The sequence below is a fragment of the Canis lupus genome, chromosome 29 (genome assembly GCF_003254725.2).
Source record: "Canis lupus dingo isolate Sandy chromosome 29, ASM325472v2, whole genome shotgun sequence".
NCBI classification, from domain to species: Eukaryota; Metazoa; Chordata; class Mammalia; order Carnivora; family Canidae; genus Canis; species Canis lupus.
The window spans coordinates 12,703,147-12,721,397 of record NC_064271.1 but is presented as its reverse complement, the minus strand read 5'-3'; the positions used below and the strand labels follow the sequence as shown (position 1 = coordinate 12,721,397).

The following is an 18,251-nucleotide window of genomic DNA, read 5'->3' as shown; positions in this document are numbered from 1 at the left end:
GGAGTGTTCAATAAATTTGTTGATGCAATTATTGATGTGTTGAAAATTTTTACAGCATTATAACACATCTGCTAATTTGTCAGTTATGATTTTTTATATAATTGTTCCTCTTCTCTTTAGGCTTTCTTTAGGGTCATTTTATTTTATTTTCTCTGCTGGTACCAAACTACACCTCTCTGAACTATCTTTAATATTTTTTGTAGGCACTATAGATGCATTCTTTACTTATCACAGTCCACTTAAAATTAATATTCTGCTTCATATAAAATATAAGAATCGTACTACAATGTAATTCCATTTATTCATATCATTTCTTTTTCATATATTTTACATCTATATGTGATATAATACTGATAATGCAATGCCATTATTTTTATTTTTGTCTTTGAAGGAAATAAATTAAAAATATGTATCTGAATATTTATAATTTCTGATGCTATTCTTTGCTATTTGTGGATCTGATTTTCTCTCTGTTATTTCTCTCGAGCTGCAAGAGCTTCCTTTAGCATTTCTTGTAGTGCAGTTCCAATGGCAACAGATTGCTTTAGATTTTGTTTATCTGAAAATTGTCTTTATTTTATCATGATTTTTAAAGGATATTTTTTAACTTGGTATAGTATACTAAATTATCATATGACCTTTACTTCTTCCAAAACTTTAAAGATGACATCCATTGTCCTTCTGGTCTCCATTGTTATTGGTGAACTATTAGCCGTAATTCATATAGTATACATATATTCCCTATGTATAATGTGTCTTTTGGTATTTTCTGGCATCTTTGAAGACTTTATTTTCGATAATCAACAGTTTGATTATAATGTGGTTCTCTCTATATTTATTTTTCTTGGGGTTTACTGATTTCTTGAATCTGTAAGTTGATTTTTCTTCATGACCCTGGGAAATTTCTGTCATTTCTTCTTCAAATATTATTTCTTTTTCCATCCTCTTCTATCAATTTTACATTGCTCCGTATGTCACTGAGGTTCCATCCTTTTTTTTTTTTTTTACAATACTTTATCCCTCTCCTTAAGGTTTTACATTTTTTTATTGGTTTTTCTTTAAGTTCACTAGCTCTTTCTCTTAGTGAGCAATCTGCTGACAACCTGTTACAGCCATTTTTCATTTCTGATATATTACTTTTAGGTTTCAGAATTTCTGTTTGGTTCTTTTTTTACTCTCAATTTCTCTGCTGAGTTCTATTCATGCATCATTGATGTGATTTTCTTTAAATTCCTGAACATACTTATAACAGAGTTTTTAAAGTCTTTGTTCATTCCAATACTTTGATCAACTAGAATTCCATTTCTATTGTCTAATAGAATTCTAAATTCTGGATCACTTTTTTATATATTGGGCTGTTCTTTGAACATCTAATATATATATATGTTTTGTTTTGTTTTTTTTTTTCAATTCTGGCCATGATGGAGTCAAGTCATGCGGAATGTGAATTACCTTGTCCTCTTCTTTTAAAAGGACATTGGTATTTGTTACACTAATGACAGGATCTCTGTCTCCTGCCAGGCATGGTTTTATGCTTTATACAGTAGGTCTTTTTGTTTTCTTCCCCATTTGTTTTATTTTATTTACAGTGTAATTACTATTACTCCTGAAACGGCTTTTGGTAGTACCAATTACCTGAGGGGTGGTCTGGAGGCTTCTTCACTCTGCTCCACCAGAAATCCAGTGGCTCCCATGACTGCAGGACACCATCTCTGTGTTCCTCTCTTGGTCCTGCAACAGCGTCTCTGTGCTGGGCTTTGCGGAGCCTTACTCAGAGATATGTCGCCCAGTCCATAGCCAGTGTGTCTTGAGACAAAACCACACCGACTCCTTCATTCCACTGTCATTCTCTATATTCTGCTCCATGAATTTCAGTTCCTGACCCCCAGGACTTGTCTCCTCGTATCAGTAAGATCACTGTTCTGGGTAAGCTCCTGTTTCACCCTCAGAAAGTACCCTAGAGTGTCTTTTCTCTAAAGGTCACAGTCCTGCTCTGAGTGTTGTCTAACACCCAAAAACCACTGCTTCCTCTCTTTTGCCCAGCGTTATAGTTGTTTATGTCAAAAGAGTAATTCAATGTCAGTCACTTCATCTGCCAGAAGTACTAATCTACAAGTAATTAAAGCAGGTGTTTAAAAATAAAGTCAACTTTATTCAAGGACATATACCCTAAGCCAGGGTTAATTTACCTTAATTCTTTCCATAGAACAAAAAAGATATAAATCCCCTTGTTTTGGATGTCTACTTGGGGAAATAGCCTTATATAAATAAATTTCATCTCAGCTTTAAAGATGACCATATGCTGGATGGCTTCAGAGAAGATGATAAATTTTAATACCACATAAGCTATGTCACATAAAGGATAATGACTCATCTTCCTTTCCTGTGAAAGGGATCAGTCATCACCCACAACCCACAGCCCACAGAGGGAGAGTGTGCAACACTAGACCGCTCAGACAGGTCAGAAGTCTGAGTGACTGACAAAGCCATCATCAATAACACTCATCCACTTACACTTTCATACATCACCACAAACCTGCTTGGGTCTAAATTTAATTTTGGAGAAAACCAGATGCTCAAAACTATAAATCTCTTTCTGTTCAATTATAAACTAATAATTACAAAGGTTCAGAAAATACCCTAGGAAAGAGATACCTTATGTACAAAATATTCTATCCAATACTGTTTTGACAGGTTCATTAAAAACTTAGCTGAAATACACTTATTCTTTTTTTAAGATTTTATTTATTTGAGAAAGACAGAATGAGTGGTAGGGAGGGGCAGAGAGACAGAGAGAGAGAAGGAGATTCTTTGTTGAGCAGGAAGCCTGATGCAGGGCTTGATCCCAGGACTCTGGAATCATGACCTGAGCCAAAGGCAGATACCTAACTGACTGAGCCACCCAGGTGCCCCTACACTTATTCTTTAATAACAAACTTACATTAGATAGTATTTATCCTTGACTTCAAAAGTAGTTACTTTGGGGGTATTTTTTGAAAAGTGCATTCTATACACCATTATTAACATTGAAATTCAGTGATCAATAAAATTTAACTACTATTAACAATTAATTAAATTATACAAATCAAAAGAAAAAAATATACAAATCAAAAATCAAAAGAATAGTATATTTGTTGTAAAAGTAGAGAGTGCTAGGAAAAATAGCATTCATAAAAATAGTGAGAAAATATGCATTTATTTGCCATTGAAAATAAATTGTAGAAATATCAGTTGAATTCTAAGAAGAATTAAGAGGTGCCTGGGAGGCTCAGTTGGTTAACTGTCTGACCTTGGCTTAGGTCATAATCTCAGGGTCCTGGGATTAAGCCCCACATGGGGCTCTGAGCTCAGCAGGGAGTCAGCTTACCTTTTCCCTCCCTCTCTCTCCTTACCTTCATTCATGCCTGCTCTCTCTCTCTCTCTCTCTCAAATAAATAAAATCTTTTTAAAAATAGAGCCAAAATAATTATTTTATTGTGATGATTGACTTAAACAACTCAAACCTATTCCTATTGAAGAAAGCACTGGAAATTGCCATTTCCATTAATTTAAGCATGACTGCTAGTAATTATAAATTCCTAGACTTTTAATTTTAACCTTCCTTAGCACTCTATGGAATAGTGCCTGAAATAAATAAATGAACTAATAAATTGGGAAACATGCCTACCTAATATACACACAAGAAACATAATTTTAATAGACAAAGCTGAATTTGTGGATAAATATAAAATTAATATGAAGCATATGCTTACTTCATAGCACATCATCTCTAATTTTTATAAATGATCATTAGGATAGAGCTTGAGGTCATCTGAAGCACAATAATTGCTTTATTTCTAGTTTTCTCTCGTTAAGCCCAGTGATGTTGCTTAGCAATGTAGAGATTTGTCACCACTCTAAAATACTTCTCCTTGATTACTAACTTAAGAAATAAAAATCAGAATTGATATAATAGACCTACACTAGTAACCTTCGGTGCTCTTCTATCTGACTTTCCCTCCTACATTCCCAGCCAATCAGGTCCTATTTAAATCCAGGAAAAAGATAAGCTGAGTTTCTACATAACTAAGTTATAGCCTTGAATAGTTTTTTTTTTTTTTTTTTCAGAATCTAAGAAGTTGTGAAAAATTCCAACAAAACAAATGGTAACCTTCAAATTCAGAAGAGTGAATACTGTTCAATATATTTTCTCCCTTTGACATTAAAATAATTACAAGGCTCACATTATTGTACTAGTCACAGAAATCATTTTATGCTAATGGAATTGTATTAGGAAAATTATATACTACAAAAAAGGTATACTGTGATTCACTGAATTATACTAAATAATACTTTGAATATAAATATAAATTACAAAAGATTCTTCTACTCCCTCAATATAAATAATATTTGACCATGTTTCATAGCACTTAGATTTACTCTATTAGTTCTTCATAAAACCTGGACTTTAAACTGGAAAGGACAAAATTATTTGGTATAAAATAGAAGACATTGATGTAAATATGTGACAGCTGCGAGGGTAGGCTTACAACTTGGGGGAAATGGCAGAGAAAACTCAGAGAAAGTCTCAAATCCAACTGAATTTTATCAATGCTGAATCCCAGAGTTATATGATCACAGCAGACTTCAAGGAATCAAAGACCCTAGACTAGCACTCAACTTCACAAATGACAAGTGAAGGGTAGTGACAAAGAGTTTCTCTTTGAAAACTCTAGCCAGGTTCCTCTGAGTCTACTTCTTGATTAGATCCATCAACTGTGACCTAAAAAGACTTAAACAAGCACTAAGGTAGTTTCTAACAGCTCTAGGTCACATCCCTAGGATGACCCTAGTCCTCCTCAAAGTGCCTGCCTGAGAAAATTCAAGGTTGCCAAAAAAGTGTACTGTTTGTTCCAGCCAACACCTGAAGGTATGCATCTCCCAGTCTCTGTGGGAGGAGTGGCACTGGACTTCCATACGTGCCAGTTGGCAAACCCAGAAGCATTTCACAAGGACCAAACCTCCAGTTCCTGCCTTTTGTAATCTTTCACTTCCCTGACTCTACAAAGGCTCTGCTTACCCCTCCTCCCTATTCCCTCACTCTCCCTTTAAAATGCTCCATTGCCTCTGTATAATTTGGGCTTCAGCATTCACATCAGAACTCAATACTAGTAATAATAGTTATTACCAAATAAAATCTGTTCTCACCACATTATCTAGTGTTAGGCTTTGTTTATCTTTGACAGTGTAAGTAACTACAGGCACACTTGTAATCTGAAGAGCCCTGATGTATCACAGCTTCCAAAAAATTCCTTTTTTCAAATGGGATACAATTTGGTCTCAGAGTAACAGATGAGTGTTTTGTGTGTGTGTGTGTGTGTGTGTGTGTGAGTGTGTGCACACGCGCGTGCGCGTTGCCTCAAGGAAAACAGTTTAGGATTTCTTGATTTGAATTTTTTAATCTTTTTTTAAAAGATTTTATTCATTTATTTGTGAGAGGCACAGAGAGAGAGAGGCAGAGACACAGGCAGAGGGAGAAGCAGGCTCCACGCAGGGAGCCCAATGTGGGACTCAATCCCGGGTCTCCAGGACCCCGGGATCAAGACCTAAGCCAAAGAGAGACACTCAACCACTGTGTCACCCCGGTGCCCCAAGTTTCCTTAGGTTTTATATTTCAGTCTTCATGTAGATAAAGAACTCATGTGACTACCACTCTTCAGCCACCTGTATCATATCAATTCCTGGTTTATTTATAATAGGTAGTCATACAAGAAGAATACACTGTTAAAAACATTCTCAGATATGAACTTCTTAGATAACCTATTACCAAATCTCCACAGGATGTCTAGTGGAGGTCAGCACTTGGCAGTAAGGTCCTTGAGAAGGGAAGGAGGGAGCTAGGACCACTGTTATCTCCCTCCTTCCCACACAAGGCACTACTGAATCCGTAACTATGATCTCAGGACCACAGGCAGACATTTGTCTAGTCACGCTACACATTTGGGCAAATATCTTAAAAGGAACAGCCTGATAAGATTTACATCTCTTCCTGGCAAATTGCAAATATATATGAACAAACAGATGATTTACTAAAAGTCAGTTTAGTATGACCAATATTAATATTGTTGGCATTAATAGAGTGGCATGCAAGAGCTTGTCATAGACACACATCTTGATTCCAAGAAGAAAATACAATACTGACAATCCCCTTATGATTCTTGTGAAGCAAAGTGGCAAATGTACTGCATAATAGAACTTGGGCATCGTTTCATGAATTAATTGATGGTTCAACTATGATAATCAAAGATATTTATTACGGAGACCACTAATCATTTTAAACTAAAAAACTAGTTATGTGGTACAGAGCCACTTTTAGGCTTTATTCTGTTTAAGGTGTCTTTGTTTTGGTCTGGAGAAAAAAACAGATAAAAGTAGAGAAGTATGTATTAGGTGACACAAAGTGAAAAAGGAGTTTAATTTTTTTATGGGATAACCAGAACTGGAATAATTAAAATTCAAGAGGTTCTCAGCTGGTTGGAACGATTGGCTGAAACCAATACAATGATATGAACAGACATAATAGGAAAGTACTACTTTTGGGGACACCCGGGTGGCTTGGTCAGTTAAGCGTCTGCCTTCGGCTCAGGCTGTAATCTCAGGGTCCTGAGAATGAGCCCTGTATTGGGCTCCCTGCTCAGCGGGGAGCCTGCTTCTCTCTCTGCCCCTCCCTCCTCACCCTCTCTCTCAAATAAATAAAATCTTTAAAAAAATACAATGTTTGGATTTTAACCAAATAATTAAGTACAGAACAGGGGTTGGTAAACTGCCCCATGAGCCAAATCTATCCCCTCACCTGTTTTTGTAAATAGGATTTAATTGAGACAAAACCATCCATTCATTTTCGTATTATCTACTGCTGCTTTCAAGCTACAATGACTAGCTGAGTCGTTGCTACAGAGACTGAAAGGCCTACCAAGACCGAAGGATTTTTTTTAATGTAATCTGTCCAGCAAGGTATTTGGATAGTTAATAAAGTGATGACTTGTGTGTCTGTAACCTTCCTATCCAAGAACCCAGATGGAGACTCGGTGCTCCTCAAGGGGATGCTGTTTAATATTTAAGGCAAGAATTTCCCATTGGGCAGGACTCCCTGTTGACTGAAGGGCATTAGCTCTCTACCCTTTGATAATCCCTAAATCCCCGAAGCACTCACACACCCCAATGCTCCCAACACTGGGATAACCAAAATGTCCTCACACAAATCCAAATGTCCTAGGTGAGCAGAAGGGTTAACCACTGTCCTGGGTTAAGACCAAGCTGAGATGATATGCTGTTGGAATTCCAAAGAAAAAATACTGAATGATCTGAATCTAGGATCCACTTCCACTTGAAAAGTCTATCGACTCATTCCCTCCTTCATTCACTTGTACAACAAATATTCACCAAGCATCTCTTACACGCAAGACGCTATGATCCTACTACTTCATCTGAGTCTGGCTGGCAGGCAGACTTTTTCCCATTGTTTAACCACCAATAACTGCCTCTATCATTAGCCACATCTTTTTATGAATCGCTTGGCTGAACTATGCAAGTAGAGTTCCACCCAACAATCCTGCCTTGAACCACAGAGGGGAGGCAAATTGCTTCTGGCTCACCACAGATCCTTGTGGACTTTCGCTAAGTGTTATGGAGAATAAAGCTGAAGAACCACAGGATTTCAGCACCCTTGCATGCTCGATGAAGAAACATGACAGCAGAAACCAATTCTTTATTCTCAGAAGAAAGGGATTGTAGTAAATGACCTCTAAAGCATAATTTAAAAAAAAAAAAAAAAAGGTAAAAGATTCTAAATCCTTTCCAGGGCCAGTCACACCAATGGAACCCTTGCTATCCTAAAAGAATGAAACATAATACCTGATACTCTTCACTACAAGGAAACTGTAGCATTAAGAAACCATTATGTTATTGGCTTTACAAAGTATGATTGAAATTCTTAGCTCATGTTACCCTGTAAACCTCCTAATACTGCCAGTCCAGAGCTGGGGTTTAATTATACAGTTCGACTCTTAGGCACACCCTGATACTTCATCACAGACAACAAAACGAAGCTATTTTCAATTCTCTCCCTGAGTCAGTCCTTGTAGAGCTTTCTTTCTAAAATTCCCAATTTCTGGGCCTGCCACAAAGCTCAGGTATAAAGACAATACGAAGAACAGACAAGTCACAGTGTTTATTGCAAAAAAAAAAAAAAAAAAAAACCCTCATTCGCGGCCCTATCTCACTGACATGAACCATTTTGTTGAATGTTTAGGTCACAGTAAATCTTATTTATGCTGTACTCCAATCCAGATAGAAGTAGATCCACTCTGATTTATAGTTTCAATCTTTGACTCTCTGTATTGTTTTTAAGTAAAATTAAAACAGCTTTGTAAGTATTTTGAAGTTTTTTTAGAGACAGAATACTCTGTGTTTCACCTTCAATTCTAGAAATATCCAAGGAATATGTATCTTCTTATGACCTCTAAAAATATCAGTTATGTCTTTAATACTAATTTTTAATCTTTTCATGAATTTTCAGAAGAATAATAAATTATTTCACAAGACATTCCAAATTTGGATGTAGCTACACTTCAACATTGCAACATCAATGTTGTAACATGTTTTTGAAGTAAACATTTAATATTTGAGTTACCAAACAGTAGAAAAAGCATGAAGATCTCCAGATGAGCTAAAATAAAATGAATTCATTAAATTTTTCTTCAGTGTTTGTACTTCAACATAAAATATTACTTTTATTTTACTTTCCCTAAACCTACATGGAAAGTTTTAGAGGACTGATGGACTTATTTTACCTCATGTGTCATTTTTATAACTTCTCATGAAATGGTGAATCTGATGAGAATAATTATATATTTTGTACATGCTAGAGTTTTCTATCCAAAGGCAGTGTCAGCAACATTAATGGTGCGTCATCAAATTCCATGCATGTCAAAGTTGTTGACCTGAACTAACTTACAATTGAGTAAAACTGACAATAAAAATAAAATAAAATAAAATAAAAATAAAAATAATAAAATTGACAATAAAAGTCTGTGATAGGAAAAACAGACCTCAGCGCGGACACACACAGCTTGATAAATGCTGAAATCTTCAATTGATAATAAAATTCACATATTTGGGCATTAAACACAAATGTCCCAAAGCTTATTCTCACAGCCCTATAAATTTTGCTATGCTTCATGCATTAACTAGAATAGAGTATCACCTGCAGAAAGGAGCATGGTCAAAGATAATTAGGATTGTATGCCCAGATCTGCAGTAGAATGAAAAAAAAAAAATGGACTGCTCTAGAGATATATCATGTAACTTATCTCAAAAGCAATTTTCTAGGGAATTGGAATATGAAAAACTATAGGATTGAGAGAAAACCCCATAAACTGAGCAATTTTCAGCTTACCAAAGAGCTTTGTTGTAAAGAAGTCTTTGAAAGTTGGTTGTCTGGGTTCAAAATAGTTTCTTGAAGCCCATGAAAGCCTAAGTGACAGTGCTATTGATATATAGTATTGACATATTAGTAAAGTTTCAAGTTATACTTATTCACCATGCACAAGAGTTTTACTGAGCACTAGTCTTGTAGATTGCAGGATTACAGAGAATATATCTATCTACCTATTAGGTCTAACCCTGTGACAAGAGCGGGGGGCCTTTGACCCTTGGGGCAGCAATTGACAGTGACAGATGTTGTATGAGGGAGAGTGCTTTTCAGACAGTAGCAGAGTGGGTTCACCCTGAAGGAAAGAAAATATAGAACCATGTGCCAGAGAGCTATTGGAAATATTAAGATAGTTCACACTTGGTATTTAAAAGAGGGCATTGCTTGGGGCACCTGGGTGGCTCAGGTGGTTAAGCGTCTACTTTCAGCTTGGGTCATGATCCCAGGGTCCTGAGATCAAGCCCTGGGGGCCCAGGCTCCCTGCTTAGCAGAGAGTCTGCTTCTCCCTCTCCCTCTGCTCATGCTCTCTCTCTCTCTCCCTAATAAATAAAATCTTAAAAATTAATTAATTAATTAATTGAGGGCATCACTCAAGTCAGTCTCCTGGATCAGACCTTCCCAGGTTTCTGATATCATGTACACTGCCTGGTCACTCTATGACACCAAACAAAACTAACCTTTGTAGCACAGTAGAAGGAGGCTGGATTGAGATATTCATAATGCAGCGCTAAATTCCCAGCTCTGCTTTATCTCCCAGGGATGTGACCTTGGGCAAGATGCTTAACCTCTCTCTGTTTCATTTTCCCTATCTGTAAAATAGAGTAACACTGGTTATGTGCAGGGTAGTTATACAAAATATAAAGAAACACAGAAAATACCTAGCGTGATAGGCACTCTATTAATTTGAACTATTATTACATCCCCCACTTATGAAAATATTCTCAAGGTTACATCAATTTCTGATAATGTTAGGTCTTTAGAGAAATGTGCAGAACTGCCATTCCCCCAGTCCTTCTCGCTGATAGAACCCCGGCTCTGTTCATGCAGCGAGGTGTCCTGTCTAGAGGATGCGCCATGCTAGACTTAGGCCTTGAGAGTTCTCCAGGGATTGACTGAGGGAGCACAAGTGACCCAAATCTCATCAAGTAAACATGAGTAGCAATCTGGCAAAGATCTCTTTCTAGATGAAAAAACAGCTACAAGAGAAGAACGGCTCTTTTCCATCTGTCCTTTTCTTGTCTGAGACAAATATTTTTGTGGGAAAACATATGAGACTTGGAACCCACTGAAGGCATGTTGGAACCAGGATAGAAGAAAGGGAATTCCAGAAACACCACTAGAGCCCTAACACTGCTGAACCAGTAAGCCAACCCCAGCAACTATTTCCCTTTGATTTCTTGTTATGTGAGAGTTATTATGAAACACTCAGTGTCTAAATGTCTGCTTCTCTAACACTCTGTAATACAGGAACTGTTTGCTTTTTTAAAAAAATTCTCAATTAGCAGAAGACAAAAAACTGTTTAAAATAAAAAATTCTGAGGATAATGGTCAGATACTTAAATACTGTGATAAATTCAAATTGCTATGAGTATTTCCAAATGCTTACTTAGCTCCTTACAGATCAGAAATGAAGTTTGTGTGCTGATAGCAGTCTATGGATTACACTTTGCATAGTACTGGTTTAAGTAACTTTTACCTGTGTGTTTTGCCTCGTGTAACCAAAAGCATCCTGACGTTAAGGAAATAATAACTCATCTAACCAGAATCCAACAGATATCCATTGACTCTGATTTATAGCAGAGTACAAGCACCATGAGGAATACAAAAACAAGTAGAACAGGAACCTTCCATCCTTACAATGGGGGAAGTATACATGCAAATAATAAAAAATAAGCTAAAAAGTGATAACAATTTAGAATACTGACAAGACTAATAATTTAGAGAAGATAACCATTTTCAAATAGAAAACATACTCATGTTAAGATATACTCATACCTCCCAAGAGAAATTTCACAAATAATTAGGGGAAATATAAGAAGTCACCTATATTTGACCTAAAAACTAAAATTTCATAGAAATTCCACCAGAGCACACTTATGTAATGTATTAAAAAGTAAACAAATGAGTTCCATGTAAGGAAAAATGCTGTGCAAGAAAATCAAGTTGATTCATTTGCTCTATTGCTACAATTCTAAATAATCTATACAAGCCAAAATTTCAATTGTGGAACACAAAAAGAGAGTTCTATTTATTATCTGCCATAACTCAGAAAACCGCATACTTTTGAAAATAACACAGTAAAAATGTCTGCTTTAAATATAATTATTGCGCAATGGCAGGGATGGATGCAGCCTCCTTCATTTCTTCAATGGAATATGTATTACAATTCTCAAAGTTACCTAAAGAAGGGATGAGCATTCGGTGTTATACTATATGTTGGCAAACAAATTTAAATAAAATATTTTTTAAAAAGGGGGTTCCCTAAAAGTCACACTATGCAGATTAATCCTTTCATGCTATGGTCCCCTTTGAACATGTCTGAAGTTTTGATAATAGGTATTAAAAATTATCATTTTTATTTCATATGTGTGTACATTTCTAAATGAATTTGCCATCTTTTAATAAGAAGATATGCATGTGAAGAGAAAAATCTTGATTTTTTTTAAATATGGTAACTTCCTAGTTAGAATTTTATTATGGATTTTTTTTCATTTTAATAAATAAAAAGAAATCATCTCGATTTTAATAAATCAACCACTAACATTTTCTAAACTAGTGGCTTTAAGAGTCTTTTCAGTAGCAAAATCACTTTCTCAAATTACAGCCTTAGTTAGAGTTCAGCATTCTGTAAGACATAGAATCTTAACTGCCCTGAGAACTCCTGGGCAGCTCAGTGGTTGAGCATCTGCCTTTGGGTCAGGATGTGATTCTGGAGTGCCAGGACTGAGTCCCACATCGGGCTCCCTGCATGGAGTCTGCTTCTCCCTCTGCCTGTGTCTCTGCCTCTCTCTCTCTCTTTCTCTCTCTCTCTATCTGTTCTCTCATGAATAAATAAATAAAATCTTAAAAAACAAACAAACAAAAAAGAATCTTAACTGCCCTGCTGAAAATGTTAACCTTGCTGTCCTACAGAATTAGATCAGGAGTGGAGTCCGGAGCCCCCTGAGATTCCCTCATTGCTCCCTTCTGGGGAGACAAGAGGCACTAGGATTCCTTAGGACATTTTAGCAAATGTGCAAAGGAACATATTGCTGCAACAACATTTTTTGAAATGTTCACCCCTATTATTCCCTCTATTGGAGAAGATATGGTAGATTGTTTTTGTACTAGAAAACTCCACTGCTTATTGATATTTCTCATTCTTTTAGATATTTTGAATGTTCCATGTGGCTTGACCTTCTACTTGGTTCACAATAATATGTGTACATTATTTACTCATGACCATATCAATCAGGTAATCTCATCCAAATTGGTTGACACTGAGCCATACTCCACACCTTGTTCCAGTATGACTTACTCCTAGAAGCGTCCTTGAGCGCCTTGCTCTTAACCTGAGTTGGATGCGTACTCAACAGCCCCAGAGTTCAGTCTGTAGCATAGCACATTACATTGACATTATCTATTTACTTGTCTCTAGTCTCTCCTCAGGACAAATAGGATTTTTTTTTAAAGTTTCACTAATTGAGGTTATCTCTACACCCAACACAGGGATCAAACTCACAACCCCAAGATCAAGAGTAGCATGCTCTTCAGGGGTAACTGGGTGGCTTAGTGGTTGAGCATCTGCCTTTAGCTCAGGTCGTGATGCTGGGGTCCTGAGATCGAGTCCTACATAGGGTTCCCCAATGGAGAGCCTGCTTCTTTCTCTACCCATGTCTCTGGTCTCTGCCTCTCTCTGCGTGTCTCTCCTGAATAAATAAAATCCTAAAAAAAAAAAAAGAGTGCATGCACTTCTGACTCAACCAGCCAGGCACTCCTGATTTTTAATTCCTCTCATAGACAGTCACACATTAAGTATGGAAAAGAGTAAATAAAAATTATTTCAAACATTCTATTAGGTAATGTTAATATTAATAACAACATTATTACAAATGTTAGCCAAAAACCCTCAGACATATAACAATTGCTCATGTTTTAATCCTCTGTGCTTCAGATATTTGCTGTACCTAAACTATGTTTTATCATTATACACCCCACTCCATGAGGGGGAAGCTATGTATGCCCTATTCAGCCAACGTCTGGCACTGCGCAGAGCACATGGAGAGCCTTCAGTAGTTATACCTGAATAAAGTCATGAATAAATCAATACATGCTTGGGAGAATGAACGAATGTAATGGCTTCTGAAATTTGATTCAGATCTATCTAATCACATTTGCTGTTGTGATTTCATTGATGAGGCTCTAAAAAGCCTCACAAATAATCTTGTTGGTAGAAATGAGTTAATTTTAAGTGCTGCAAGTATCTCAAATGGAAATAATAAGGTCCAAAAGTAAATTGGCACTCAGGAAAAATATGTAACACTATAAAATATATTATTAACCTTTCAAACTCCCTTTTTCTTCACAAAGTTAAGAGAAGGTAGAAAACAAATGTAAGATAGGAAAGGCAGAAGGAAGGACAAAGAGAAAGAACAGATGAAGAGAAAAGAGAGAGGGAAGGAAAGAATGAGCTCTTTTTTTGAAGTAAAGGAAAATTCAATTTAAATCAGTTTTGTGGGGCATGGAATATCCTGAAGAATATGTCCCCCGGGTGCTGTGAGTTTTCACTGTGGTCATATATAATAATGCAGGAATTACGCTACATATCTGAGTCCCCAGACTTTCAGATACTTAAAATCTCAAGCCAAACTAACCGAGGAGGCAGTATGCAATATTAAGTTTGGAATTGAAAAAAAAAAAAATTTAAAAAAGTTTGGAATTGTTTCAAATTTCCTTGTGCCTCCAAATCTAAAGCCACCTAATTATAGTTTTGATGCCACATACTGGAAACGTGTACTGAAAATGCAACCAAAGTTTCACCGATGTAGAGCTTCCATAGATTCTAATTTAGAGTATAAAATTTGAGTGTTAATAAAAAAGAAGGGAACTGACTCAATGACATCATTAAAATATAAAATATGGGGATCCCTGGGTGGCGCAGCAGTTTGGCGCCTGCCTTTGGCCCAGGGCGCGATCCTGGAGACCCCGGATCGAATCCCACATCGGGCTCCCGGTGCATGGAGCCTGCTTCTCCCTCTGCCTGTGTCTCTGCCTCTCTCTCTCTCTCTCTCTCTATCATAAATAAATAAAAATTAAAAAAAATAATAAAATAAAATAAAATATGCTTTATATCATATTTAGGTGAAACCACAATTAAAATTTACAACTTGAAAAATAAACAAATGTCAAAAATGTTTGCTTTGGCAAGTGGAATATACCTATTAAATGCCTATAAACATTACTGAAAGCTTCTTGTTTTATTTTTCTGCCTCAATAATGGCTCTATGATGGTAATTTTTATATGTCAACTTGACGGAGCTAAGGGATGCCCAAATAGTTGATAAAACATTATTTCTCTACAGGCTAATATCCTTGATGAATATAGATGCAAAAATTCTCAATAAAATACAAGCAAACGAATTCAGCAGCACATTAAAAGGATCATTCACCATGATCAAATAGGATTTATCCCTGAAATGCAAGGATGTTTCAAAACACGCAAATCAATCAGTGTGATATATCAGATTAATAGAATGAAGGAAAAGAATCCAGGGATCACTTCAATAGATGCAGAAAAAGCATTTGACAAAATTCAACATTCATTTATGATAAAAACTCTTTTAACAAATTAGTCAAAGAAATACATCTTAATATAATAAAGCCCATACATGACAAGCCCACAACTAACATCATACTCAAGGGTAAAAAGTTGAAAGCTTGCCATTTCAGTACAGGAACAAGAAAAGGCTACCCATTCTCACCACTCCCATTCAACATAGTACTGGAAGTCCGGCTAGAACAACCAGGCAAGAAAAAGAAGTAAGATATCAGAATTGAAAAGGGAGAAGTAAAATTATCTCTATTTGCAATTGATATGGTTTTATATCGAGAAAATCCCAAAGTTTCAAGGAAAAAAACTGTTAGATCCAATCAGTGAATTCAGTAAAGTTGTAGAATACAAAATTAACATGTAAAAATCAGTAGCATTTTTTATACACTAACAATAATTATCTTAAAAAGAAATAAAGAAATCAATCCCATTTACAGTAGCATCAAAAACAATAAATACTTAAGAATAAACTGATCAAAAAGAGGTAAAAGATCTGTATTCTGAAAAAAAAACTGATGAAAGAAATTGAAAAAGACACAATTAAATGGAAAGGTGCTCATGGGTTGAAAGAATTGATATTGTTAGAATGTTAATACTACCAAACGTGATCTATAGTTTCAGTGCAATCCCTATCAAGATTCCAATAGCATTTTTTATAGAAATAGAAAAAAAAATCCTAAAATTGGTATAGTACCACAAAAGACCCTGAATACTGAAAGAAATCCTAAGAGAGAAAAACAAAGCTGGAGGCATCACACTCCCTGATTTCATGCTATACGATAAAGTTACAGTCATCAAAACAGTATGGAACTGGCATGAAAACAATCAATGGAACAGAATCAAGAGCACAGAAATAAACCCAAGCATATATAGTCAACTGAATTTGACAAGGGAGCCAAAAATAGTCAATGGAGAAAAGAGAGTCCCTTGAATAATTGGATAGTCACATATAAAGAAAATGAAACGACCCTAACTTATACCATTCACAAAAATTAACTGGAAATGAACTAAAGACCCATATATAAGACCTGAAACCATGAAACTCCTAGAAGACAACACAGAAATAAAGTTCCTTGATAGGAGTCTTGGTAATGATTTTGGAAATCACAATTACTACCTAAAGCACCTGAAACAAAATAAAAAATAAATAAATGGGAGTCATCAGACTAAAAAGCTTCTATACACCAAAAAAAAAAAAAAAAGAAAAAAAAAAAAGAAAATCATTAGCAAAGCGAAAAGACAATCAATGGAATGTGAAAAAATATTTGCAAATCATATATCTGATAAGGGATTAATATCTAAAATACATAAAATTGTATATATACAACTCAATAGCAAAAAACAAAACAAAAACAAAAACCAAATAATCCAACGAAAAATGGACAAAGGACTTGAATACACATTTCAATTTTTTTCTCTTTTGTTTTTTTCTCTTTTTATTGTATCTCTATGATATGATGGATGTTAGCTGAACCTATTGTGATAAATTTCTCAACAAAACTGGGGAAGAAATCCACATTATTTCTAGGTGTGCCTGTGAGGATGTTTTTGGGGAAAGATTAGCATTTGAATCGGTAGCTTTTGAATCAATAAAGTAAATCACCCTCAGGAATGCTGGTGAGCATCAGGTAGTTTGTTGAGGGCCAAATGAAACAAAAGGGCAAAAGGGAGAATTTGTTTTTTTTGCTTTGGGACATCCATCTTCTCCTACTTTGGGATATCAGCCCTTGTGGTTTTAAAGACTTCAGACTCAGACTGAATCGTATCACCAGATTTCCTGGTTTTCCAGCTTGCAGATGGCAGATGGTGGGACCTTTCAGCCTCCATTACCACATAAACCAATTCCTATAATAAATCTCTCTATGTATATATTTATATGTATATATTTATATATATTATATATATAAAATACCTATCTAAATATCACATTGAGAGAACTAATATAGGCTGTGTCTATCTTTTTAGATAAAAGTAACCCCAATCTACTCTACTCTTCAAATCTTCATAGAATAGGAGACGCCTGGGTGGCTCAGCAGTTGAGCAGCTGCCTTTAGCTCAGGGTGTGATCCCGAAGTGCCAAGATCAAGTCCCACATCAGGATCCCTGCAGGGAGCCTGCTTCTCCCTCTGCCTGTGTCTCTGCCTCTCTCTCTGTGTCTCTCTTGAATAAATTTTAAAAATTCTTTTTAAAAATCTTCAAACAAAATAATAAAAAAAAATTAAAAATCTTCATAGAATAGAAATAATTTTCAAAATCTTCTTCCATAGCTTCACAAGACATGTTGTTTAGACAAATGTGTTTATAGAATTTGATCATACCTGCCACTTTGTAGAAGAGATTAATTATAGAGTAGTCACTGCTGTGGCTTATATATGCACATATATACACACACATTTGGCTTTAGATAGATAGAAAGAGATAGATAGATAGATAGATAGATAGATAGATAGATGATAGATAGATGATAGATAGATACACACATACATACATATGTATAGCAAATGGAGTAGTAGAAAGAAACATGCATCTACTCTCAAAGTCCAGGTAGTAATTTTATTATTTTTTATTTTTTTAAAAAGATTTTATTTATTTATTTATTTATTTATTTATTCATGAGCGACAGAGAGAGAGAGAGAGAGGCAGAGACACAGGCAGAGGGAGAAGCAGGCTCCAGGCAAGAAGCCCGATGTGGGACTCGATCCGGGACTCCAGGATCACACCCTGGGCCAAAGGCAGATGCCAAACCGCTGAGCCACCCAGGGATCCCCCAGGTAGTAATTTTAAACAGTGATTCAAGAAGTAGACAGTTAAAAATTGATTACTTACACACCTAAATTAACATCAAACTCGTTTTCTGTAATGGTACCTTTTACGCATCTATTTTTATCTGCCATGTGCTACCATAAGGTACGAGTTCCTGATATCACTTTTCTTTTTTGTCAAGGAAGTGATCGTGTTGGAAAATATCAC

The 18,251-nt window shown here is 35.8% G+C and overlaps 1 protein-coding gene across 3 annotated transcripts in view; it reads right to left on the bottom strand.

The window, feature by feature from the left end:
- The window catches only part of NKAIN3 (sodium/potassium transporting ATPase interacting 3), a 612,786-nt gene that overhangs the window by 580,181 nt on the left and 14,354 nt on the right, over nt 1-18,251 (bottom strand). The window lies entirely within an intron of this gene.